Genomic DNA, 27,177 nt, shown 5'->3' with positions numbered 1-27,177 from the left:
ATTTTTTTGGTAATGTGTACATTGTTCTCTTGGTTCTGCTCCCTTCACTCAGCATCAGAAAGGGGAAAAAAAGCAAAAATGCATCAGATGCTGCAACTCATTCCATGCTTGTTTAGAGTCCGACCATTTATGGCTTCATATAGAAAAATAGTATTTCATAGTATTCATGTACCTGGTTAGCCATTCACCAACTGATGGAATCCCCTCAATTTCTAATTCTTTGCCACCACAAAAAGAACTAGTAGAAATATTTTGGAACATGTGGGATTTTTCCCATTTTTATGATTTCTTCTGGATATAGGCCTAAAATTGGAATTGTTGGGTCAAAGGGAATGAAAAGTTTTAATGCTCATTGGGCATAGTCCCATATTGCTCTCCAGAATGACTGGATCAGTTCACAACTTCACCAGGAATGCATCAATGTTCCAATCCTCCCACAACCTCTCCACTATTGATCATTTTCCCTTTTTCTCATATTAGCCAATCTGATAGGTGTGAGGTAATACCTCAGAGTTATTTTAATTTGCATTTCGCTAATCAATAAGGATTTGGATCATTTTTATATGATCATATAGATATATATATCTATATGATCATTTTTATATGATCATATATATATATATATATCTTTAATTTTCTTCATTTGAAAACTATTTATAATCTTTGACCATTTATCAATTGGGAAATGCTTTGCAACCTTATACATTTGATGCAGTTCTCTATATATTTTAGGAAAGAGACTTTTATCAGAACTCGTGGTTCTGAGGATTGTTTCTCAACTTTCTTCTTTCCTTCTAATTTTGACAGCATAGATTTTATTGGTGCAATATTATTTTAATTTAATATAGTCAAAATCATTCATTTTGCAATTTATAATGTACTCTAAGTCTGGTTTGCTCATAAATTTGTCCCCTTTCCATGGCTCTGATAGATGAATAGGTCTAATAATCTATTTATGTTGTCACACTTTTTGTCTAAATCCTGTACCCATTTTGACCTTATTTTGGTATAGGGTGTGAGATGTGGGTCTATGCCTAATTTTTGCCATACTATTTCTTGTTTTTTTTAGGTTTCTGCAAGGCAAATGGGGTTAAGTGGCTTGCACAAGGCCACAGCTAAGTAATTATTAATTGTATGAGGCCAGATTTGAACTCAGGTGCTCCTGACTCCAGGGCCGGTGCTTTATCCACTGCACCACCTAGCCACCCCTGCCATACTATGTTCCAGTTTACCTAACAATTTTTCTCAAAAAGTGAGTTCTTATCTTAATGTCTCTGGGTTTGTCAAATAGTAATTATTATAGTCAATTACTACTGTTTCTTTTGAACTTTTCCTAATCCACCAATCCATTATTCTATTTCTTAACCAGTTCCAGGCAGTTTTGATGACTGCTACTTTATAATATGCTTTTAGATCTGGTAGAGTTAGGCCACTTTCATTTACACTTTTTTTATGTCAATTCCCTTGTAATTCTCTAACTTTTGTTGCTCCAGATGAATTTTGTTCCTATTTTTTCTAATTTGGTGAAAATATTATTTGATAGTTTGATTGGTATTGGACTCAATAACTAATTTAATTTGGGTAGAATTGTTATTTTCATTATATTAGTTCAACCTAACCATGATCAACTGATATTTTTTCAGTTATTTAGATCTGACTTTATTTGCATGAGACATGCTTTAAAATTGTGTTCATATAGTTTCTGAGTTCATCTTGAGAGTTAGATTCCCAAATATTTTATGTTGTCTACAGTTACTTTAAATGGAATTTATCATTCTATCTCTTGCTCTTGGACTTTGAGGTTCATATATAGAAATGCTGAGTTTATTTTATATCCTGCTACTTTGCAAAATTTGTCAATTGTTTCAATGGAGTTTTTAGCTGATTTTCTCAGGTTGTCTAAGAATACCATAATATTATCTGCAAACAGTGAAATTCTAATTCCTTCCATTTCTTTTTCTTCTCTTGTTGCTGCAGCTAGTATTTCTAATATTATAATGAATATTAATGGTGATAGTGGGCATCCTTATTTTATCCTTTTATTTTTTCTGTTGCATTTTTATCAAAGGTTTTTTCAACATCTATTGAGATGATCATATGTTGGTTTTGCTGTTGATATGCTCAGTTATGTTAAGTCTGTCCTTCAGAATTTAAGAACTCCAAAAGCTCAGGTTATGCCATGACATACACATGAAATGGATTTTAGTGAGGGGATGCTATGATAAGTCACCAGTCTTGTTTGCTCCTTTGGAGTAATCTGAGTATAGTGACCAGATATAGATCAGAATGATTGGAGGTGGCTCTGTATTTGAATCAATCAGGGTTAAGTGACTTGCTGAAGGTCACACAACTTGTTAGAATTAACTTGGGTCGTCCTGATTCCAGGGTTGTATCCTGGATTTTCTATCACCTAAAGTAACTAACCACTCCAAAGGCCCATGACAAGGGACTATAGGGTAGCAGGAATGAAACCTGTTCTGAACTCTGGTCACAGACTTTTGGGTGACTCCGTAAATTGAGGCCATCAGTATATTCAGGTGGGAAATCTAAGTTTTCTAAAAATTTAAAGAGTCCAATAAATTTCTGGGCTTTATTTTTTTTATCATGGCATAACAAGTGAAATCAACTTATTCTGTACTATTCCTGAAATTCTCTGAGTTTTATCTACCAAATATAATTCACCAAAATTGATGGAGTGGACTAAATCCTGAATTTTCTGAAAGTTTCTTTCCTGCTCCTCAATGAGCATATACACTACTATCTGATCTAGTACCTCTGCCAAATAGGCCTCATGAAGTCAAACTAAGAAATGTTCTACACCAAAAAGATAACAAATAAAATTTAAAGATAATTTCCGCCTTCATTGAATTTACATTATAAGTCATAATTTCACCCCAATCAATACACTTTGAATTAGAAGGTTTGGGTAAATTAACCTTTACTAACTCACATCCCCACATGGAAAATGAGTTGAGGCTTGGTAACATGTGGCATCACTCATCTAACCCATCAAAATGTACAACTAGATTTTTGTGAAATTATTCATTCATTTATTCATTGAACAAAATTAAGTGATTTTCTAACATCACAGAACACTATTTTAGCTGATGGGTTACATAATAAGTTTGTGGAAGTCTTTGATGTCAGGACTTTTATTGTCCAGTCTGTTTGTGAGGGATCAGAAAAAAACACATAATTATAAATAATATTGATATACTTGTATCATATATATAATCATTCATATTATGTTGTACTATTAATAATATAGTAGTTATAATGATGTTATATCAATACATAATATTACAGGATAGAAATTGAAAATGAATATTACACAAGAGGGAAAAAGTGGGGCATCTCCAAGGACACAGAGTAGTTCATTTCATATAATACAGATTTCTCATTAGGGAATCATGTGAGATAACCATTGAAAGTTAGAATAGGATGAGATTTGAAGGTCTTAACTATTTGTCAAAGGAATTTGGCCTTTATTTGTTGAACACAAGGAAACCCCTGAAGAGTTCTGAGTAGAAAAGTGACATGACCAACTCTATCTCTATAAATGATTATTCTTTCAATGGGATGAAGAGGAGATGGCAAAAAGTTTACCTTATACCAATCATCTATAAACCCAATACCATCATTTTATTAAAATAAATAAGTCAAAGGATAATAGTAAGGATGATATTCAAAGAGAAACACTTATGTCAGTTGACAAACAGTTATTAAGCACCTACTAAATGCCAAATACTCTGATTAGTATTAGCAATCTAAAAAAATAAAAAATAAAAGTGAAAAAACATGATCCTGCCCTTAGGAGCTAGCATTTTTTTAAACAAGGGCAATCACAATTTTTATTAAAATTATGCAGGCTTTTAACTAATAATAGAATGCTTAGAAAGGAGTCCCAAAAAGCACCTTGTATAAATAAAGTTTGGAGAGGAGATAAGGACCACCAACTCTTTCACATTCTTCTTCATGTATCTGCCCCAAAGCTCTAAACCCTTTCAGATTTCTAGTCACCCCCTCCTCTCCTCTCTTATCTTGGAAAAGAGATCTTCAAAACCTCCAATTTTAATTGCTCACTAGCTTCTTCTCTTCCATTTTTGGGAAAAAAAGTCTGACTCTCAGTAGCTTTAGTGATTTAAGTCCCATCACAAGGCAATCATTCAGTCTAAGCCTTGCCAAGAGAACTCTTACATCTAAAGTTAAATGTATTTCTTTTTTTTTTTCTTCTTTTTGTTAGGGCTACTTAACTGGTACATTTAGAAAATGTCATAAGCATAGTATACTATGATTTTAGCATGGAATTTGGGAAAATATATTTCTCCTAATGACCTTGTGAACTTAGCAAAAAAAAAAAAAGGCTGATTATGGTATGACTTGATGTATTCAAGAAGAGATTGAAGGAGTAGATAGAATCAAAGAATGGTGAATAATTGAATAATGCCAAACTAGAGGGAGTCACATGTCTGTAGAGATGTATTCCTTTTTTTAGGATTTTTTGCAAGGAAATGGGGTTAAGTGGCTTTCTCAAGGCCACACAACTAGGTAATTACTAAGTGTCCGGGGTCAGATTTGAACTCAGGTACTCTTGACTCCAGGGCTGGTGCTCTAGACACTGAGCAACCTAGCCACCCTGGGATCTATTTTTTAGGCTACACAGTTTGGCATTTTCATCAGGGACTTAAGTGAAGAAATATATGATACATTAAAGGAAAAAAAAACTCACCTAGAATGAAGCTAGAAGGAACCAAAACACATCTGTTGACAGATTTAGCACATAAAAGATCTTAACAGGCAATAGTCTAATAAGATGAAATTTAATAGGAACAAATCTTAAATCCTACAAAAGCTCATATTCAAATAGGCAGAGAACATTCAATAGCTATGATATATCTGTCCATCTATATATCTGGATCTTTATCTCAATATCTCTATTATTTATCTCTCTAGATATCCCTATCTCTCATTGTCTATCTACATTCACTGTGAATAGGACATAATCTCAGAGGAAAATCTCTAGCCCTGAGAAGATGGAAGATGTATGTCTTGCAAAAGTTGACATTTGAGTTGAGTCCAAAAGAAGCTAGAAATGATAGGAGAAGGAAGTAAGGGAACAGAACCCTCCAGGTATAGGGGACAGTAATTGAAATGGCAGTGAGTCTGGAGATGAGTTTCATATGCAAAGAAGATTAAGAAGACCAATATCACTTGGTCAAAGAGTACATGGAAGTGAGTAAAGAAAAATTAAAGTAAATTGAGCAATATTGGATTTAATTTACTAAAATTAGTGTGCCTCTTTGTGTGTGTGTGTGTGTGTGTGTGTGTGTGTGTGTGTGTTTCTGTGAGCTTTTTTGCATAATTCTCTTCTGGTGTGTTCTCACTGATTGTGGAAATGCCCACAAAAATAGAAAAACAATAAAAGTTAGGTACAGCATAATAGTTGCTAAAAATGCTTTTAATGGATTGATATGTGATAGTGTGTGTGCATGTATGTTAAAGAGAGACAGAATAATCTGGTTAATATTGAACAAGACTCTAAGTCAGGGCAACTAGGTACTAATTCTTCCTTTGAGACATTTTAATTGCATGACCAAGGATAAGTCTCTCAGTTAGTCTTCCCCAGGTAATCCTTAAAGACTACAAATTGCAGAACAAGAGTTGAACTGAATTTGTGAAGTTCCCAAATGGGACAGAAATTTGTAAGAGTACCTTATACAAATGACATGTTTTCTACAGTTCTGGGCAAAAAAAAATGCATATGAGTAGACATTATATAATTTACATATATATGAGAGAGAGCCAATTTAGACATAGTAATTTGCTTTGTCCTTGTAATATTGCTTTTTCATGAGAGGGCTATTACAAACAACATTATTTCCATTTTGCAGATGACAAAATTGATTTTAACAGAAGAGATCTTCTCATTATCTCACAGTTACTTAGTGAAGTTGGAACTTGAACCCAGTTATTCTGAGTTGTAGGTCAGTATTCTACCAACTTCCTCTATAGTCCGTATCTAAAAATATACAGAGCCACAGTTAGAATTTAAGTTGAAGAGACTTCAGTGAGCATCTCTTCAAAACCACACCCATAGTTCCTAGTAACAGTTTTCATTTAGACGGATGAGAAAAGTGGATAGGCAAACTTGTTAAGACCACAAATCTTTATTAAGCCCTTGCTATATGTTAGGCACTATGTTAAACTCTGGGGATGCAAAAACGAGGGGAAATATAGTCCTTACCCTTAAGAGCCTTAAATTCTAAGGGGAAAAGTCATCACAGAAAAGGAAGTCTCAAAGAGAAGTCAGGGGAGAAGATCTCAAAGAAGTCAGGGGGATGGGGGTAGGGGGTGTGGGGAGGATGCTGACCAAATCTGAAGAGTATATTTGGGAGGGGAAACCTTATTTCACTGAGAGAAGGACCAATATAGTGTAAAAATGTTACAGAGTGAGAAGCCCCCAGATGCTGAGGGAAGTTCCAGGATGAGAAGACAATAGAAGCATGATGATAAAGTCCATAGAGTCAGAAAAAAAACAGTCAGGAGTGGAATGAGAGCAAGGAACTTGCAAGATAGGTGAGGAAATACCAATATCATTACAATTGTAGTTATTCTCATTATCTTTTCATCTTTTTTATTTTTATCATCTTCATCCCATCATTATCAACATCAACCTTATCAAACAAAAAGCTATAAGTACTTGTGGTTTTAACCGATAGGATGGATAAATATCAAAGCAAAATACCATATACATGATGATGGTGATATTTGTCTTTCATTCTAGAAGAAGACCATGCCATCAGGGAAGTGATGCTATGAAAAGTACATGAGTTGGAGTAGAAGGAGGAGGTGTTGTACTAAGTCACCAGTGACCAAATATGAATCAGAATGACTGGAGATGGTCCTGGATATGAGGAAATAAGACTTAAGGGACTTGCCCAAGGTTACACAGCTAGTAAGTGTAAAGTCTCTGAAGTCTGATTTGACCCCAGGGCAAATGCTCTATCCACTGTACAACCTAGCTACTTAATAGCTTAATTAAAAAATTTTGCTTAATATAAAATGAGTGGTATACAAAGAAATGATAAAACTGAATTATTTCCTTCTTGCTTATCTCCTTTTTCCACTGATGTACACTCTAACTAGCAGGTAGGGAATTTCTTCTAAACTATAGTGTGATCTGTAGTATCCCACAAATATTTGAAGGTCAGAACATTTCTGTGAATACAATGAAAACTATTATTGAGTTGGCGTTTTACATCTATGATCTCATTTGATCTTCATAATGACTTTGTGAAGTGGAAACAACTACTATGCTTATCATCTAGTGATAGATGAGAAAACTGTCTCAGACAGTTGAATCGCTTCACATTTGGAGATATAACTGGTAATATTACAGCCAGATATTTGACCAAAGTATTACTGAATCCAGTTCCAGAACTCTATCCATTTGGTTATGCTGTTTTTTATGTATACAAAACACATGAATAAATATTGTTATATTAATATATTGTTTATATATATTTATATATTTATATTCACATTTGTATAAATTCAATGATAAACATTGTTAGGTTAATTATAACACTAGTAAGTAATTTAATTTTTTTCCTCCTTTTCCCTAATGAAATGAATTCATCAGGACCACAGAGGTATTTATAAATTACTCTCTCTTTTTGTTATTGTTCTGCTAAGAGACTGTATTTCTGGTTTTTGCTTTTCTTTTATCTCATATCATGAAGAGATTGTTCCCCCAGATCCATAGCAATAAAAGACAGGATATATTTTAAAATCTTACTGATTTTTCCACTTCTGCCTTTTTTTGTCCCTTCAGGCCAGTGATTTCATCCTGACAAATAAATGTATTGAAATTCAGATGATATGAGGTGAAAGTACAGAATGGGGTGACAATTATTGAGGTGACAAATGTGAATCTTAATTTTTAAGAAAAGTTAATTATGAAAAAAATAGTTTCCAAGTGGGACAGGAAATGTCAAGATCCTCAAATCTCAAAGAAATTGGCTGATATGATTTTCATCTTGAAATAACTTTGGCTTCAACAGCAAAAAACAATGGCTGCTGGTAAAGCTTGGCTAATTTGGATGGAAATTTGAGCCTAGGATAAGATTCTATTAGGAGGGTTTGGGCTTTCCTTGTCTCTTGGAAAGGAAACTCACTGTCTCCTACACTAGCAACAATGAAAAGGAGGTATCTTTTCATTAAAGTAAAGAATTTTAAATATCCTTTAAAAAAAGAAGTGTTCTCCCTCTCCTTTTTCCTCCTCCATTTATATCCACACACTGCTTGCTGGTCTTCTTGACTGCAGTTCAAAATCAGACTGGAAATACACAATGAAGAATTCTAAAATTATCATTTATAAGCAAATTTAAATTAATCAAAGACTTTTAAACACCTACTATATGCAAGACAAAATACAGACTAAAAAGGGAAACAGAAGTTTGCATTCTTGTAATATTACTAATAATCATTACATATATAGATATATAGACAGACAGAGAGAATGAAAGACAAATAGAAACCGAGACAGAGAGAGCTCTGAAGTATGCAATACACATCACAAATATTATCTTATATATCCTCACATAGTCCTAGGAAAGAAGGATCATTTTTATTACTATCTTACAGATTATAAAATATAGGAAACTGAAGCAAATGTAAGTGACCTATGCAAGGTCACAAGCAACTAGCAAATAAATATCTGTGGTTAGATTTAAAGTTGTCTTCCTGCAATGGTGTCCAGAGTTCTATTCACCTTTCTACCTAATTATAATACATATAAATAAATGTACATTATATATATATATATATATATCTTTTTATAATAGATATATCTACAAATTTTACAAATATGACACTATATATATGTACACACACAAACTCTAAGTTTCTATCCTGCTCTCTCTTTGTTATTCCTATCCTTTATTCTTCTCTTTGTGATCATATCACCTACATGAATTCATCTATCACCTCCACGAATTCATCTATCATCTCTATGAAATCACAAGCAATTCTTTATATTCAGCTTTATTCACTCATTGGATTCATCTCAAATGTCAATTGCTTCCTGGAAACACTCAGTGAAAAGTCCCATAAACATCTCAAACTCACCATGTTCAAAACCAAAATTATTTTTCTCTCAAAGTGAATTCTATTCCAAAGTTTTCTATTTCTGCTGAGGCTAGCCCAATCCTTCTACTCATTTAGATTTGTAACCTCCTTGCCAACTCATTGCTTTCTCATATCACCCTGTCTATCATTTGTCAAGTCTTTTTGATTCCAAATTCACATCGCTCCAATCTCTTCCCTTTTCTCTACTCACATGGCCACCAACCTCTCTCAATATCTTCTGTCTTGACTATTGCACTAGACTTGACATCAGTGTCTCTAGCTACAATCTCCTCTCTCCTATCTCTAAGACCTCTTCCAAACAGATACTCATATTCCTAAGATGCAAATTTGTCTGTATCACTTCTCTATTTTAAAAGTTCCAGAAGCTCCAGTTTGACATTTAAAATTCTTTGAAAAGTGACTCCAGCCTACTTTTCTATGATTATCATACCTTGTTCTCCTTTGTGTACTTTATACTACAGGCAAAATAAAAAAAATGGTTTATCAGTTCTGTCCCATACATAACATAATCTATACCAACTCTGTGTCTTTTCATTGATTGTCTCCACATTCCTAGCAGACGTGTGATCCCTCCTCACCTCCACCTTGTAGAATAATCCCTAGCTTCATTGAAATGTCAAATCATCTGCTTTTGTGAAGCCTATTCTGATCCTTCTATTTTCTATATCCTTTTACCCTGGAAATTACACACCTACACATTACATACATTTACACACACATTTTCTTGCCTATATGTTTATTGTTTCTCGTTAATATTCCCTGACATAGTTGGAAACTCATGGGAAGTTTTTCAGTATATTCTATGTGTGACACCCCTTATCTTCTCTCTATACTGGAGACATATTAAGGATTATCTAATCCAATGGTATCAAACTCACATAGAAATGTGTTTCTACTGATTGAATATTGACTTAGAACAAGATAGATTAAAATTATCTATGTTGTATTATATCTTTTATTTATTTAATTAAGCATTTCCTAATTGCATTTTAACCTGGTTCTACTACACTGGCAAATTGTGTAGACTTGCTTGCAATATATGACCCAAGTTTTATACATCTGATAGTCTAATGCTCCTAATTTAGGGTCTATGAATCTTGTTTTTATTTCAATAATTTTATTTCCATGTAATTGATTTGTGATCCTATGTATTTTATTTTATGTATTTGAAAACATCATTTTGAGAAGAGTCCCTGAGGTTTCACTAGACTGATAAAGGGTTTCATGCCATAAAAGTAGCAGTAAACCCTACCCTAAGACAGAGAATGATTAGTTAAAGTCCACATAGCTAATTCAGAATGAAAATTAGGTCTTCTTGATTTGAATTCCTTTACATGACATTGGAGACTGAGCTCCTTGCTAATGCAATGAATGAACATATCAGAGAAGACTGTTTTCTTTAATCTCAACTCAAGGTTATATGCAAAATATTGCCTCCACTTGCCTATTTCCAACGTAAAATGATAACATAAGCCTCAAAATCTCTGGATGTCTTGAGCTCCTAAGAGAATCTGCTTGCTGGAAGAGGATGTTCCCCAGTAGTTATGTAATATGGTATCCTGACAAGGCAAAAAAATCACATGTAATCATTTAATCACATCACCATTTTAAGAGTCAGTAATTTTTAAAATAGAATCAGGACTGTGTTCATGAAAAATTTTTACCCTCAAACTCATTTAATTCAAATGGAAAATATAGTATAACCACCACCATCTCCACCCCGCCAGAAAAATATCAGGGAAAAAATAGGTACAACAATTTTAGAAAATAATTTGAAATTAAACACAAAAGTATTACTTAATGATGAATGACCTTTGAAAGAAGTCTACAACTGCTAGGTTCATAGCCAAAAGTACTGTAAAACTGAGGAAAAGGCAGCTAAGTGCAGCAGTGGAATAGAGCATCAACCCTGGAGTCAGGCGGAGCTGAGTACAATTCTGGCCTAATACACTTAATATTTACTTAGTCCTGTGTCTTGGGCAAGTCACTTAACCCCATTACCTTGCAAAAAAAAAAAAACAACAACCTTTTCATGTTTCTTCAAAATAAACTAATTCCTTTTGTTCTTTCAGTACAATAAAATTCCATCATACTTATATACCACAACTCATTCAACTCTTCCTCAATTTATATGAATTCCCTTAATTTCCAGTTTTGGGACATCAGAGAAAGTATTTCATATACAGCTTGGTCATATCTGTCTCATTAACCCTAAAATCTAAAGGTACAGAATATAAACAAGTCCTGACTAACAAATAAAATTTGAATACGTTACATCCTATAGTTGACATTCATCTTTAAGAGTATGGTGATAAGAATCACGAGTAAAAGATTCCATGGAAAGAACCCTGAATTTTATTAATAAGTTCAATCTAAGTGTTTGATAGGATTCATCTTTGTTTCTTACCTATGTCAAGTTAGTCAAATGAGGCAGGTAGTGAAATATCTCTATGGTCCCTTCCTTTTCTTTATAATTAAGGATAGCTTTAATATACTCAGCTGGAAACTGCTGTTCATATTTTTTGACCATTTAACAATTAGAGATAATTTATATTCTTATAAATTGAACACAAATCTGTATATATTTTAGAAATGAGTCTTTTACCAGAAATATTAGCTATAAAAGATATCTTCCAGCTTACTGCATTCTTTCCACACTCTTTTATAAATTCATTTTATTGATTTTTTTACAAATACATGTTATGAAAGTTTTTCAGCATTCGTCCATATGTATATGTATATTTTTAAGTTACAAAATTACCTTCCACCCTCCTTTCACATCCCCCACCCCACTCAGTAGTAAACAGTTAGATTAATATTATACATACATATTTGCGATAAACATGTTTACAGATTAGTGATTTCCAGGAATTAGGATTAAGGGAAAGAGATTCATAAGAGATTTTTTTAAATAAAGTGTTCATCAGACTCTGAAGGGTGTTTTCTTTTTATTTGTTTCTTTGTTTGGTTTGGTTTAGTTTTTCTTCCTCTGGATGGGGATACCTAGTCTAATATGGTTGTCCTAGCTCTCTGAACTGCTGAGAGGAACTGCTTCCATTATTTTTTTAGAGACAAAAATGTTTATTTAAGTATTGCTGTGGTTAGCTGAAACTAAGGGAAAGAAACAGTAAACGTAGTTGAAAGCTAGAAGCAGAAGTCATATGGACAACGTAAGTTGCCATGAAAGGATAAACAATAAAGAAATGAATGGAAGCATAAGAGGTTATCTAGGGAATGATGCTCTCCAAGAGTGGGCTAACTTTCTCTGGAAGACAAGCAATTCAACTTAAAAAAAGGTAAGCTTTTAAGGAGTGCATAGGCAGACACAGGGAGATGAAACAAGATGTAGGTAGGAGGGCAGGTAACTGTTTTGTTGATAAAGTTTCAGGGAGGGGAAAGGTACTTTGATAAAAGTTCATTGATATTATCTCTATAATTTGAACAATGGGATGGGGGGTAAGGGAAGATACATGGTCAACATTGAGGGAAGAGATTAATTATAAATTGTCATTGAATTATTGAAAGAGATAATTTTCCAAGTCTATCTTTTCCAGAAAAGTCTGATAATCCTTTATTGGCACTGACAAAAGAAGATAGAGACCATGATTGGTTTTTACTTTTGTTATCATCATCATCATCATCACCATCATCATTAATAATAATATTTGTATGTCTCTAAGAATTTAATATGTTGTGTTACTTAGTGTCAGCTCAACCTGTTTGGAAAGAAAAATGTAAAACACTTTCTAATCTGTTTCTAAAGTATTGTATAGTTCTATTTGAAAGCTTGAAATGACTGCTTGGTTTCAACAGCTTCATAAATCTAGTGAGGTAAATTCTGATATTCCAAGTCAGGGAAAACTGCTAAACTCACAAAAATTATTATGATAACATTGACATAAATAAGTATTATAATGGTCTCTATTTTAGAGTGAGTTGTGTTGATGACAAACTATTCTATCTGATGTTTCATGGAGTTGTAGATAACACCTCATTGACTCAGAGGCATTCTGAGTGGTAAATGACAAAGAATCATTCAGTCTCTGCACTCCAGGATTTCTTACCATTCCCTGAATTTTGTTCCTTGAACTTTAAAGTAAAGAATTTCTCAAAGAATCACTCAGACAAGAACTTTAAAAAGGTGACTCTGAGGCTAGGGTACAACATTGTCTATATTCTAGCATCATGAGCTCAGTCTGAATTTCCTGTTCTTCCTTCCTTTCCACAAACATTCATGAACTACTGGCATCTAAGCCTTCTTACAATGGGAATCATTTTTTCCTTAGGGAAATATATAGGCATGCCTTTCTGGAATTAGTTCTAGGAGACCAGAAACATAGAGAAATCCATACAGCGTAAAATGGATAGGATTCCAAAACAACTGAGGGTGTAAGATCTTGTTTGTGTTTATGCCCCCAAAATTGCATAGCTTCTCTTAGACAAGAGATAACATTCTAGTTTAAATTTACATATCCAACACAGGTTCCATGCCACAGTTTCTGATGAAGACCAGTTTTGAGGAGGGCCATAAATCTCAAGTTTAACTAATGAGAACACAGTCCAGCTCCATTGTTTTTCTTTTCCAACTTGTGTGTGCTTGGACCTATGGGTTGAAAATCTCTATGAGACAGATGTCAAATTCATGAAAGACAGTAGAGTATGATGATAGGTGGGTGACAGTAACAAAGATTCTGAATGGTTAGTTTAAGAGAATGTAAATGAATGTCTACACAAAGAAACAATGATCTGAAGTGTCAGGTTGGTTCAAAAAAGGAAACAATCATGACAGTTTCCAAAGCCTAATTTCTTTTACTGGTAAATCATTTTTGGAAGCTGGTACATACCATCATCTCTTCATATCTCACTTATTGTTCTGGTCTTCTGATTGGTCTCCCAGTTTCATGTGTTTCTACTCAGCTTTCAAAATGAACTTCCCAAAGAACTGATTCAAATTATGTCACATCCCCTTACCCCTTTCCAATTCAATAAACTACAAAGGATCTCTATTAACTTCAGAATCAGAAATAAAATTCTCTTTTTGGCTTTTAGTGGCTACCCTTCCTATATTTTGATCTTTTTTATTGCTCTTAACAAATTTCTCTTGCTAATTATTTTTCTACCTCTCTTACTTGATTTTCAAAATTCTTTTTCAGTTCTTCCATGGTCTGAGATTAATTCACCTTTTTCGTGGAAGCTTTGGATGTAGGAAGTTTGACTGTGTTATCTTTCTGTGTGTGTGTGTGTGTGTGTGTGTGTGTGCTGATATTCCTTACCACCATAGTAAGTGTCTATAGTCAGATTTTTTTCTCTTTGCTCATTTCCCCAGTCTATGAGTTGCTTTTAACTCTTTGTTAAGGTAAGGCTCTGCTTCCAGGGTGGAATCAGCACTACACTCAAGCCTTTGGGGGTATTTTGCAGCTTTTTTCGGAGATACTTCTAGGAACCTGTAAGTTCTCAGTCCTTCCAAACTGGTATGACATAAGGAGATGTGTTTACTACTCTCCTCATCTGTGCTCTGGATGTGTGAGGAGAGTTCCTGCTCCACTGCAGCAGCAGTGTTGTGCTACTGCTTCTCCTTTTCTTGGGACTGTGACCCAGGACTGCAGCTCAGATATGAATATGCAAAGCAAGAGTCCTTCCTCCTTGGTAGCAAAGAAACTCAATCTTCTTCTGACCCATTTACATCTGTAGTCAAGAGTTCCAGAGTTCCTGTACTGGTTCAGTGACTTCCAAAGACTGCTCCTGGTCTTCTGCCCTGCTGAGGTCTGCAGTGGACAATAGTGCATTAGACTTTTCCTGTTGACTTTCCAAGTCGCCCTTGCAATATCTGAACTGAGAGGTCTGCAAATGCCCACCTCTGCCACTAACCCAGATGTCTTGTTACCTGTTTCTGGATTCCTGGGGCTTGTTGCCTTGTGCTTCTCTCAACCAGGTACAACAGACTTTCCCATAGATCTTCCAGATGATTTTAGATTGGAAAATTGTTTCACACTATCTTTTTGAGGGTTCTGGCACTGTAGAATTGGTTTAGAGTCATTATTTAAAGGCATTTGGAGTGATTTGGAGAAGTCCTTGTCTGTACTCCACCTGCTTGACTCTTCCTTGCCATTTTCTATTTCAAATAAAATTTTGGAGTGACAAATCAACAACAGATCAGGTTAAGATATTCTACCAACCCCAAGAAATTCATGAGAATAGAAAGAAAGATTTATGACACAAGGGTGGACACCAGCTCAGGACCATGTGGATGCTTCATCAGTGCTGGGGCTAGGAGATGTCAATGAAGGCAGAAGCAGTTTCTATAGTTTTTAATTCAGAGGTACTACAGAAATCAGGGAACTGGTCTGAAGGAGATCATAGGGAGACAGACCTATGTGCTAGCAGTGGGAATAGGACTAGTATGCTGTATGCCATCTCCATTGTCTATACTCAATTTTCAGTCACAGTTCAAGAACAGAGAAAAGCACTTCAGTCCTAAGGGAGCAGGGGCACTGAAGAATACTATTACTAGTGGTCCTGATGGAGTAGTATTGATTTAAATTCTAAGGGATTAGGGAATCTTACTAAATAAGAAACAGAGCACAGATAAGGAAAGCAATGATAATACCTTCTACCTACATTACATCACTTTTGAAGTACTGAAAATGTTTTTTTAACGTTTCAAAACTAGTTCTGAAAACCTCAGTGAAAAGAAAAATCCTGAAAAGGATATGACCAGCCTCTACCCTCATCCTGAGAATAGAGTCCAAATTTAACATAAAGTTCAAAGGCAGGAAATAAACTGGAAAATATAATAAAACAGCAAAAAATAAATAAGACCATAAAAATCAATATGGTATCAGGGATGGTGAAGACAAATTTCAGTATAAGAAAATGATGTTAAAATAATTATAATCAAACCATCAAAGAAAAAAACAATTAGAGTCAAATCCAACAAGAATTCCTGGAAGAATTAAAATTGATTTTTAAAATCAAATCAAAGAAGTATGGTAGAAAATGGGGAAAGAATTGAGAAAGAATTCAAGAAAATTATGAAAAAGCATTTGACAGTCTGTTAAATATTTGCTATGATCATCTATGACAGACTTAGCTCATCTCAGCAATACAATGATTCAAACCAGTTTCTAAAGACTCACTATTGAAAATACTATCCACATCAAGAGAAAGAACGATGGCCTCTGAATGCAGATCAAATCATACTATTCTCATTTGGTGGGGGGGGGTTCCCATGACTTTTCCCCTTTGTTCTATTTCTGCATTCATAACATGACTAATGTAGAATACATGTAACATGATTGCACATAAATAACCTGTATCATATTACTTGCCATTTTGGAGAGAGAAAAATGGGGAAGTAAGGAGAAAAATTTGGAAGTAAAAATCTTATAAAAAAATGAATATTGGAAAAAATGCTATTTATTCATTTATCCAGTGATGTTCCAAAAAGTTACCAAAACATTTAGAGATCATCATAATAATAATTTTTATTATAATAATAAAATTCATCTAAAAATCAAGTTTCTCAAAAGAATCAATAAAAAATGAGAAGGAAGGTAGTCTAATAGTAAGAGATTTCAAACTATATTACAAACTGAGAATTTCAAAATGGGAGCTATTTTACATGTAGAATTGTTAAAACAGTCTGGTAATGGCTAAGAAATAGAATGATGAATTAGTAAAATAGATTAAATTCACCATGCAGAATAGGGAATGACTACAATAAGCTAGTATTTGATAAATCTGGAGATCCAAATCTGGGAGACAAGATCACACCATATGATAAAAATTCTTGAGAAAACTGGAAAATAATTTAGCAGAAATTTGGCATACAATGGCATCCTACAGCTTATACATAAAAATCAAAATGGAGAATATTTTTATATATAGTTAAGTTCCTAACAATTACAAAATTCTTAAATGGAATCTACTCCTTAAAAAAATAGTTGGTTTCTCCACATTGGAGAGCTTCACAAAGAAACTAGATAGTATAAAAAAGGGAATCTTTTTTCAGATATGATTTGAATTGGATGGTCTCTGAGGTCTATTCCAACTCTAAGAATCTGTGATCACTCCAACCAAATAGGCATCTCTGCTGTTTTAAAGGGTCTACAAAGAAGGAGATTTGCAAGTTCCCTTGGTAACCTACTCTCTTGTCAATCAATTCTCACAATCAGTATATTCTCTTTGATGTGCAAAATAAAGCTTTCCTCTATTTAGGATCACAAAACTCATTTTCTCCATTGCTTTTGTTTAATAGCAATAGATAACAAATAATATGCAGAAAAACTTATTTTCCATAAATGCTTTAAGAATATTGATGTCCAGAGATGTAACAACATAAAACACCCAGAACAGCAACCTTAGACCTTGAGTCAAACATTTTAAAAACACTTCTCATATCTCCTTTCATCTGCAAATTTAATATTTCTATCCAAACAATACAAAGAGAATAGAGCTTGTCAAGGATGATTGGTTTTCTTTAGCCCAATCCTGTTATTTCCCATGACTCCATTAGATAGTTTGCCAGGTCTTCTTTTATCTGGCTACTCAAATTAGATTTAGTGAATCATAATTATGCCATAATTACCAGGATCACAGTTTTCTGACATTGAAAATCAGCACCAACTTTGATTTTCTTCAATACTTTGAAAGATACCTCAATTTTTAAAGCTCTGTAAACAAGCACCAGTGTTTCTTGAAATGTACAATTTCCTAGAGTCTCCCTGGCTATGCTAAATTCTGTATTTCATTTATCTTTTTGCAAAATTTCTTCTGTTTCCTATCAATGGTTTTATTGGAAAGAACTTAGTTATTTTTAACTATTTAGCTACTTTCTAACTACCTTTAGGGTTTTTTTTTTGTCTCTTTTCATTTTCATGGAGTCATCAGCCAGCACTTTCAACAAATGAATACCAAGAACATTCCTTTGTTCCTGATTCCTTTTTTCTTTGATTCATTATTTTTTTCTTTCGAATTTGGCAAAGGTTTTTTTGATTCAATCAATCAAAAAAGTATCAGAGGAGAGAGATTAGATACACTACATGCAAATAGAAAATGTAGATAGAACAAACATAATTTAGTATGGAAAAGGGGAAATTACTAGTAGCTTGCTGAACCAAAAAAAATAGCCTTATGTTGGAGGTAGCATTTGTGTTGAACTTTGAAGATTACTAGGGAGGTTTTGAGGAAAATGGGAAGGAAAAAAAGTATAAAAGGAATGCGAGACAGTGCATAGAACTGGAACCAATATAAACAAGAGGCACCATTTTATCAATATGTAAGTCTAAAAAGGGGGACTGGAATCAGAAAGTGAAGAACTTTGAATGCCAAATACAGAAGTTTGTGTTGAATCTCTAGACATAATAGGTAACTCCAGTAGTCTTGTTTGTTTGTCTACAAGGTGACATAGGGGGATACACATCTGGTCTTGGAGTCAGTAAAGACTGGGATCTATCCTTGCCTTAGGAATCAGTACTGAGTCTAGGGCAAATAGGTGGCACAGTGGATAGAGCACTGGCCCTGGAGTCAGGAGTACCTGAGTTCAAATCCGTCCTCAGACATTTAATAATTACCTAGCTGTGTGGACTTGGGCAAGCCACTTAACCCCATTTCCCTTGCAAAGAAAACCTAAAAAAAAAAAAAGATATCTACTGAGTCATGTTTGGTATGTCACAATCTCTCAGCCTGTTTTCTCATCTATAAAATTTGAAAAATAATGGTAACTACTTCACGAGGTTAGAGATGATGCATGTGATGTTCAATCGTTTCCAAAGATGAGTTTTGTAAACCCATTTGGGATTTTCTTGGCAAAGATACTAGAATGGTTTGACATTTCCTTCTCCAGTTCATTTTATAGATAATTGAAGCAAATAAGATTCAGTGACTTTCTCAGGGTCACTCAGTTAGTGTCTGGGGTCTCATTTGCTTCCACCATCGTCCCCACTCCCACTAGAAAGACCTTTATTTCGTCATAAAAAATGCAAACTAGGGGCGGCTAGGTGACGCAATGGATAGAGTACCAGTCCTGGAGTCAGGAGTACCTGAGTTCAAGTCCAGCCTTAGACACTTAATAATTACCTAGCTGTGTGGCCTTGGGCAAACCACTTAACCCCATTGCCTTTCAAAAAAAAAGCAAACTGGAATAAACACAACCTTTGATAAAGTCAAAAGTTTTCTTTAGAGAAACAAAGGTTAATAAAATTTAAAAAGTTTGCAATCTTGAATCTGTTTGAAACATTAAAAGTAAAAATACTTTAGCAAAATAGCTTCTTAAAAACACATGTTTTTGCTAGAAACAAAAATTTTAATGAACTTTTTACTTTTGATTATTTCAATTTGTAAAGAGTCAATGTTTCAGAAGTTATGGAGCATTTTCAGCCCACTTTGTCTCATATTCCTACTTACTGTAATCTTTTAAAAAGTATAGTACATTTTAATGTTAAAAGAATGCTACCTTCATTTTATATATGGCTTAATATATCTGAGGTCTTATTTGAACTAAGATATTTCTGACTCCATGCCAGGGTCTCTATCTACTGTATCATCTTGCTGCCCAACACCTCTAAAGTACTTTGTAAACTTTACAGAACTGTATAAAAATACTAGCTATGAACAATGTTATCCCCATCCAGAGGAAGAAAAACAAAACACATGCAAAAAAAAACTCTTCAGAATCTGATTAAAACATTATAAAAATTATATCTTATGTATCTCTATTTCTCTTAATCTGTTCTCATACTGAAAATAACTAATCTGTAAGATATTTATCAAAAATATGTATGTACAATGCTAATCTGACTGTTCACCACTGAGACATGGGGAGTGAGAAGGGAGGGCAGAAGGAAATTTTGTAACTTAAAAACATGCATGTGATAGGGGTGAAAATAGATGAATAAATTCTTTTAAAAATGTTTACTAGTTTACTATTAAAAATATTGTTTGTGTTTTCCAGTAGGGAAATGACATGGTTGTACCATACTTTATGAGTTTCCCTAGAGAAAATATACTGGAAAGAGGAGAGATTAAATGTAGAGAAACTAGTTAGGAGACTTACCACAATAGTTCAAATGTGGGTTGAAGAGGGCCTGATTAAGTATAGTAAGTAGTCTGTAAGAAGAGGAAAGCGATGATGCAAGATGATGTAGAAATAGAATCCAAAAAAAGTGGTGATTATTAATATATGGGAATGAAAATGTGGGAATAATCTAGATATAATTTTGAGATTTTGAATTGTAGTGATGTGAAGAAATTTTTCCCCTCAAACAGGAAAAAAAAAAGGGAAATCAAGCAGAGGGGAAGGTTCTGTCGAAAAACTAATGAATTCTGCTTTGAATATTTTAAGTTTGGATCCCAGTAGGCGTTGCCCATAGGCAGTTGACTAGGGGAAGAGACATTAGTACAGGATAAGTAGATATATTGGTCTTTTATGTCAAAATGATAATTGAACTATTGGGAATTTGGGAGATCACCAAAATAGAGAAAGTGATGAGACACTAAATTTCATGGTATTCAGTGGCTTCTATGTCACTTTAAAAAGTTAAGGACCTCTCCTAACTGGGATTTCAAGAAGCAACTGGTTTGGGGGGAAAAGGAGAAAGCCATCAGAGCCACCAAAACTGGGTTTGGAGAGGGGAGGATTAAGATATTAAGAATAGACACAAAGACATTATTTAGGTCAAAATGAGGTGAATGGAGCATCCTATTCCAACTAGATGACTTAGGAGAGCCATGCTAGTAGCCAGCAGTTAAAAAAAACAGGAGTAAAAGTCAGAAATTCAGGTTGACTTTGAAACATTTTTGGAATACTTCCTTTTCTCTTTGAATCCCTAGACGCTGGCCCAAAATTGGTGAAAAATAAAGCTTTAAGGATTTAAATTACATTGTCTGACTACTCAATACTATGGTCCTCTAAATCTAAGTGTCCTTTTCAAGAGGAGTTAAGGAATAGTGAAAGGTTTAGCCAAATTTGTCCCAATCCTTATGTTTAAATATTAAAGGAGAGCTCTGAGATTCAAGGTTCAAATTACCCCTCTAGTCTATTATCCAAATTTCCCTATTTTTTAGGATATGTATTAAATTAGTATTATTAATAAAGTGATGCATATTACTTAATATCTTACGATAATGATGATTAATCTCATATTTCAATAGTGATTTAGTTTATACAAAACACTTTGCTCATGACTCTTTGAGATTGGTATATATTATCATTATTATTCTTTTTTTTTTAATTAAGGGAGTCAAAGCTAAAATAATTTGAGTGACTGGTCCATGATCAGAAAACTACCAAGTAACAAAGTAGAACAAAAGAGCCAATCTTGCTAACTCAAAGGCTAGCATTTTGCCCTTGCAGACCTACTGCTACTCACTCATTAATGAGCAATCACTAGTTACTTATTACCCATCTGCAGGTCATTGTTCAAAAATTGCTTCCAAGGCATTTCCTAAATAATTTTTATTCTAGGGAATTATTTAAAAACTGGGAGAAGCTAAGGTTTTGTAGTTATTGTTGTTGGTGGTGGTGGTTTGTTTTATTTTGGTTTTGGGGGGCTCTGCTCTTCTTAGCAGTGTCACCTCGTATAGATCTGCTAAAAGGCAATATAGCAAAATGGATAAAACTGAATCTGAAGTCAGGAAGACTTGGATTAAAATTCTGTCTCAGATATGTCTCAGACTAGCTGTATGACCTTGACCAAGTAATTAATCTTTCTAGGTCTCATTGTCCTGAAAATGAGTAAGTGGGACCAGATGGCTTCTTTATAGCTATTTTGTGCTCTAAATCTGTAACTCTTTGATCTGCTGAGCCATATAAGGCAGGTTGACTTTGGAAGAAGCTAAATAATTTGGGGGATATGCAATCATATATTGTACTCAAGCAGATACTCATCACAAGAGAGATTCTAATGTTATTGAACATGAGGGATTGATTTCCCAGTCCATTGATACATGCTTTCATATTTCTAGACTTTTGTTGGATAGTTAAATTGATGTCAAGATTGTTGGTAAACAGAACCATATGGAAGCAGTGGGGAGTACCACATGCCCCCTCAAAACAGCATATGCATAGTCAGCACAAAAAGCAGGATTGAAAAGGCAAGGGAAACTAGCTGCATCTCTGGGTCAGCTGCCTTGAGTATGCCTATAATATAATGATTGGAAGCACTTATACAAAGCAAAACCCGCTACTCATGATTTTTCTGATCAACCATTGCATTAAAGGAGGACCAAAGCACATGAGGAGTATCATAAAGATGCATTTTAGATACTGCATCAAATTAGATAGCTTACTGAAAAGTCACCATCTATTCCAAACACGTCCTAATACTCACACAAAAATCTCTGAGTTATGATGGGGTCTTCCTTGGCATTTGAATTACAGGAAATTCTGTAAGTATGTGATTTGAATATTTGGATGCCTTCAGGAGATGCCAATGTTCTATTCTATCTATAGTCACTTAAACACATCTTAGCCACCAAAACAAGGTGGGAGTGAGAGATAGATTGGGACGTTAAGAACACATACGATATTTAGATCAAAGTGAGGTTTCAGCAACCTATTCCAATAAAATTATTTAAAGAAATCATCCTGGTAACTGAGAAAGAGTGCTAGGAACATGAGGCCATTTAAAATCAGTTAGTATCAATACAATCACATTAAGTGTGTAACTATGTAGTCCCAGGTTTTCAAATAATCACATATAGCTAAGAGAGCCCTACTGAGTGGTGTCCTTCCTTCTTAAGTTGAATATGTTTGCAGAGTAGCTACTCTTTTTGAAACATCGTAGTTGACATTTGAAGAACAATTCGAAGTCTTCTAAGTACGTCATCTTATTTGAGTCTCAAAGCAACCCTTTAAAAATATTGTCATTTTATAGATGATGAAGCAGAGGTCTAAGGAGATTGAGGACTTTATTCTAGGGCACAAAACTGATACATTAGTGAGAAAAAATTCTAGGTCATGCCTTATTGATTTCAAATTTACTTGTCCTTACATATGGATAAAATAAATAAATGAATTTTAAAAAAAGAAAAGCAATTTGGGCACAAATTCAGTTAGAATTGCTAGAACAGTAGAAGCAAGATTTTAAATTCATAAAAAAACTTCACCTCTCTTTGCCATACTGATCATAAGTAGGTTTGACCATGATGTCAAAAAAGGGAAAAATCAGGTAAATTGGTTCATTTGGAGTCTTATTAATAAATTCATTGTCATCTTCTTGATTTCAGTAAGAACAATAAAATATAATCCTAAATCAGAGAAGACGTTTTGCAAATGAAAGTTTGAGTTTTCAGATGAAGAAATTAAAGTTATTCATAGTCATATGAAAAATGTTTTAAAATCAGTATTGATCAGACAAATGCAGATTAAAACAACACCTCTTACTCATCAGTTCAAGTAATATAATAAAGAAGGAAAATGATAAATATTGGAGGGACTATGAGAAAACTGAAACTAATACATTGTTGGTGGAGCTGTGAACTGATCCAATCATTCTGGAAAGGAATTTATAGCTATGCCCAAAGGGTAATCAAACTGCACCTACCATTTGATCCATTTATACCATTATTTGGTCTGTATTTTGAAGAAATCATAAAAAGAATAAAGAGCCACATAAAAATATTTATAGTAGCATTTTTGTAGGGACAAAGAATTGGAAATTGAAAGAATATCCATCAATTGAGTAACAGCTGAACAAATTGTAGTGATGGATGTGATGTATGTGATGGAATACTATTGCTTTGTAAGAAATCTTGAGCACCTGGATTTCAGAAAATCCTGGAAAGACTTACATGAACTGATGCTAACTGAAGTGCGCAGGAACAGGAGAACAGTGGACATTAATAACATAATTGCATGGGAGCAGCTAGGTGGTACAGTGAATAGAGCACTGGCCCTGGAGTCAGGAGGACCTGAGTTCAAATGTGAACTCAGACAATTACTAATTACCTAGCTGTGTGACCTTGGACAAGTCACTTAACCCCACTGCCTTGCAAAAACTTTTAAAAAATAACATGATTGTGTGATGATCAACTTTCATAGACTTAGCTTTTCTCAGCTATGCAATGATCAAAGACAATTCTAAAAGACTTGTGATGGAAAATCACATATTCAGAGAAAATCCTATGGAGTCTGAATACAGGCCAAAGCATACTATTTTCACTTATTTAAATTTGTTTTATGTTCTTTTTTTTCTTTCTCATGATGTTTCTCCTGTTGATTTATTTTTTTTACAACATGACTAATAAGTAAATATTTTTAATATAGTTAAACATATAACTTAGATTTCTCATTATCAAGAGGAAGGGGAGAGAAAGGAGGTAGAAAATTGTAAAATTCAAAATCTTACAAAATGAATGTTGAAAATTATCATTAAACGTAATTGAAAAAATAAAATTAAAATTAAAAAATAAAATTTGGTAAATCTTCCACATGCCAATCCAAATCATTCACAAAAATAAAATAGCATAGAGCCCTGAAACAGAACACTGGTTTCCTCCATCCAGGCTGCTGTCAAACTACAGTTTGACTACACCTTCAATCCATTCTGTGTTCCCAATCCACCTTGCTTTGCAATTGTGTAGCCCATGTACTGAGATTGTTGATAAGAATAGCTTGAGAGACTCATGGTAAATGGAATATACAGGATTTATAGTCAGTGGACCTAAGATTGCTGCCCAATGAGCAAGCCCCTAGCATTCCCAACATGAAAGGTCTTCAAGCAGCCTTCCCCCCATCACAAAAAGCTTGGGACAGCACCCCTCTAACCTAGGAACAGAACTCAAAATGAGCAATAAAAATTAGGTAAAACTCTGATGATTAAAAAGTTACTATGCAGATGAGGAAGGTCAAAACACCATCTCAGAAGAGGACATCAGAAAAAGTCTTACATGTAAAACTCCAGAGGAAAATATGAATTGGCCTCCAGTTCAAAAAAGATTTTTTGAAAAAAATCAAATAGAAAATTGGGAAAAGAAATGCAAGATAAATTTGGCAACTTGCAATATGAAGCATAAAAATTGACTGAAGAAATCTCCTTTAAAATACCATTGAACAAATGGAGAAAGAAAACAATTTCTTGAAAAATACAATTGAACAAATGGAAAAAGAAATCAACTCTTTAAAAATAGAATTGGACAAATGGAAAAGGAGATGTAAAAGTTAATAGAATAAATTACTTATTTGAATAATAGAATTAAACAACTTGAAAGTAATGACTCTATGCAATCAAGAATCAATCAAACAAAATTAAAAAATAAAATGAAATATAGAAGGGAATATAATTGTTTAATTACCATAAAACTGTGAGCAAAAAGTCTGGATAATATCTTTCAAGAAATCAAGGAAAATTGTCTGACATCCTAAAGGGTAAAATAGTCTTTGAAAGAATTCCCCTATCACTCTTGAAAGGGATTTCAAGATGAAAATGCAAAGGAATATTGTAGTCAAATTCCAGAATCATCAGATGCAAGACAAAATATTGCAGACAACCAGAAAGAGACAATTAAAATATCAAGATACCACAGTCAGGATTGAACAGGACTTGGCAGTATCAATATTAACGGATCAAAGGACCTGAATATGATATTCCAGAGGTCAAAGGAGCTTGGATTATTGCCATGAATTGAGGATATGGCAAAATTGAATACATTCTTTCAGAGGAAAAGGTAGACATTTAACAAAATAGTTAACTTTCAAATTTTCCTGATGAAAAGAGTAGAGATGAACAGAAAATTTGGTCTTCAAATATGAAACTCAAGAGATATATAAAAAAAGCAAACAGGGAAAAAGAAAAATAGTGTTGTTCAATAAGACTGAACTTGTTGCATCTCTATATGGGAGGATTATACTTAAAACTTTAGAATTTTATCTCTATTAGAGGGAGTATAATTATACAAGATCTGGACATACATTGATTTTGAAGGAATGATATAAAAATTAAGACATTAAAAAAGAGGTTGTATTGGATCGGAAGAAGGAGGAGGAAGAATGGGATAAATTTCATCACATGAAGAATCACAAGAGACCAATTAGAGTAGAAGGGAAAAAAGGGAGGAAATGAAAATTTCTAGAATCTTACTTTAATCAGATTTAACTAAAAGGGAATAACATATATACACAATTGAGTTTAGAAATTAATTTAAAGTACAGGGAATTAGAACAGGAAAAGGGGGAAAGGGAGGATGGACTGATAGAAGGAAAGACAGAAGAGAGGGTAAAAATAAGGGAGGGACTGATAGAAAGGTGGGCAAAATGAGGGAGGTGGCAGTCAGAAGCAAAACACTGGTGAAGAGGTATAGGATGCAAGGAGAAAGAAAAGCACAGAGGTAAGATAGGATGGAAGGCAATATAGAGTTAGTAATCATAACTCTGAATATAAATAGAATGAACTCTCCAATAAAAGGGAAACAGATAGCAGAGAGATTAAAAAAGCAGAATCTTACAATACACTGTTTTCAAAAAGCACATTTGAAGCAGAGAGAAATGCAGAATGAGGGGAAAAAGGTGGAAGTAGACTATATTACGCTTCACTTGAAGTAAAAAAAAAAATGAAAAACAAAGGTAGGAGTCCGCATCTCAGAAAAAGCCAAAGCAAATATAGATCTCATTCCATGGAATAAGGAAAGAAACTTCATCTCCCTAAAAAGTACCATAGACAATGAGGTAGTATCTACACTAAAAATAAACATGTATATGTATATGGCAGACAAATTCTTAGAGGAAAAGCTAATGAGTTACAGAAAGATATAGACAAAGGGGTGGCTAGGTGGCGCAGTGGATAAAGCACCAGCCCTGGAGTAAGGAGTACCTGGCTTCAAATCTGGTCTCAGACACTTAATAATTACCTAGCTGGGTGACCTTGGACAAGCCACTTAACCCCGTTTGCCGTCCAAAAACCTAAAAAAAAGATATAGACAGCAAAATTATACCAGTGGAGGATCTCAACACCCCCCCCCTCAGAATTAGATAAATCTAAACCCAAAATAAACAAGAAAGAAGTTAAAGAAGTAAATAGAATGTTAGAAAAA

This window comes from Macrotis lagotis, chromosome X (assembly GCF_037893015.1).
Source record: "Macrotis lagotis isolate mMagLag1 chromosome X, bilby.v1.9.chrom.fasta, whole genome shotgun sequence".
In the NCBI taxonomy this organism is placed as follows: domain Eukaryota; kingdom Metazoa; phylum Chordata; class Mammalia; order Peramelemorphia; family Peramelidae; genus Macrotis; species Macrotis lagotis.
Note: the sequence above shows the minus strand (reverse complement) of the source record.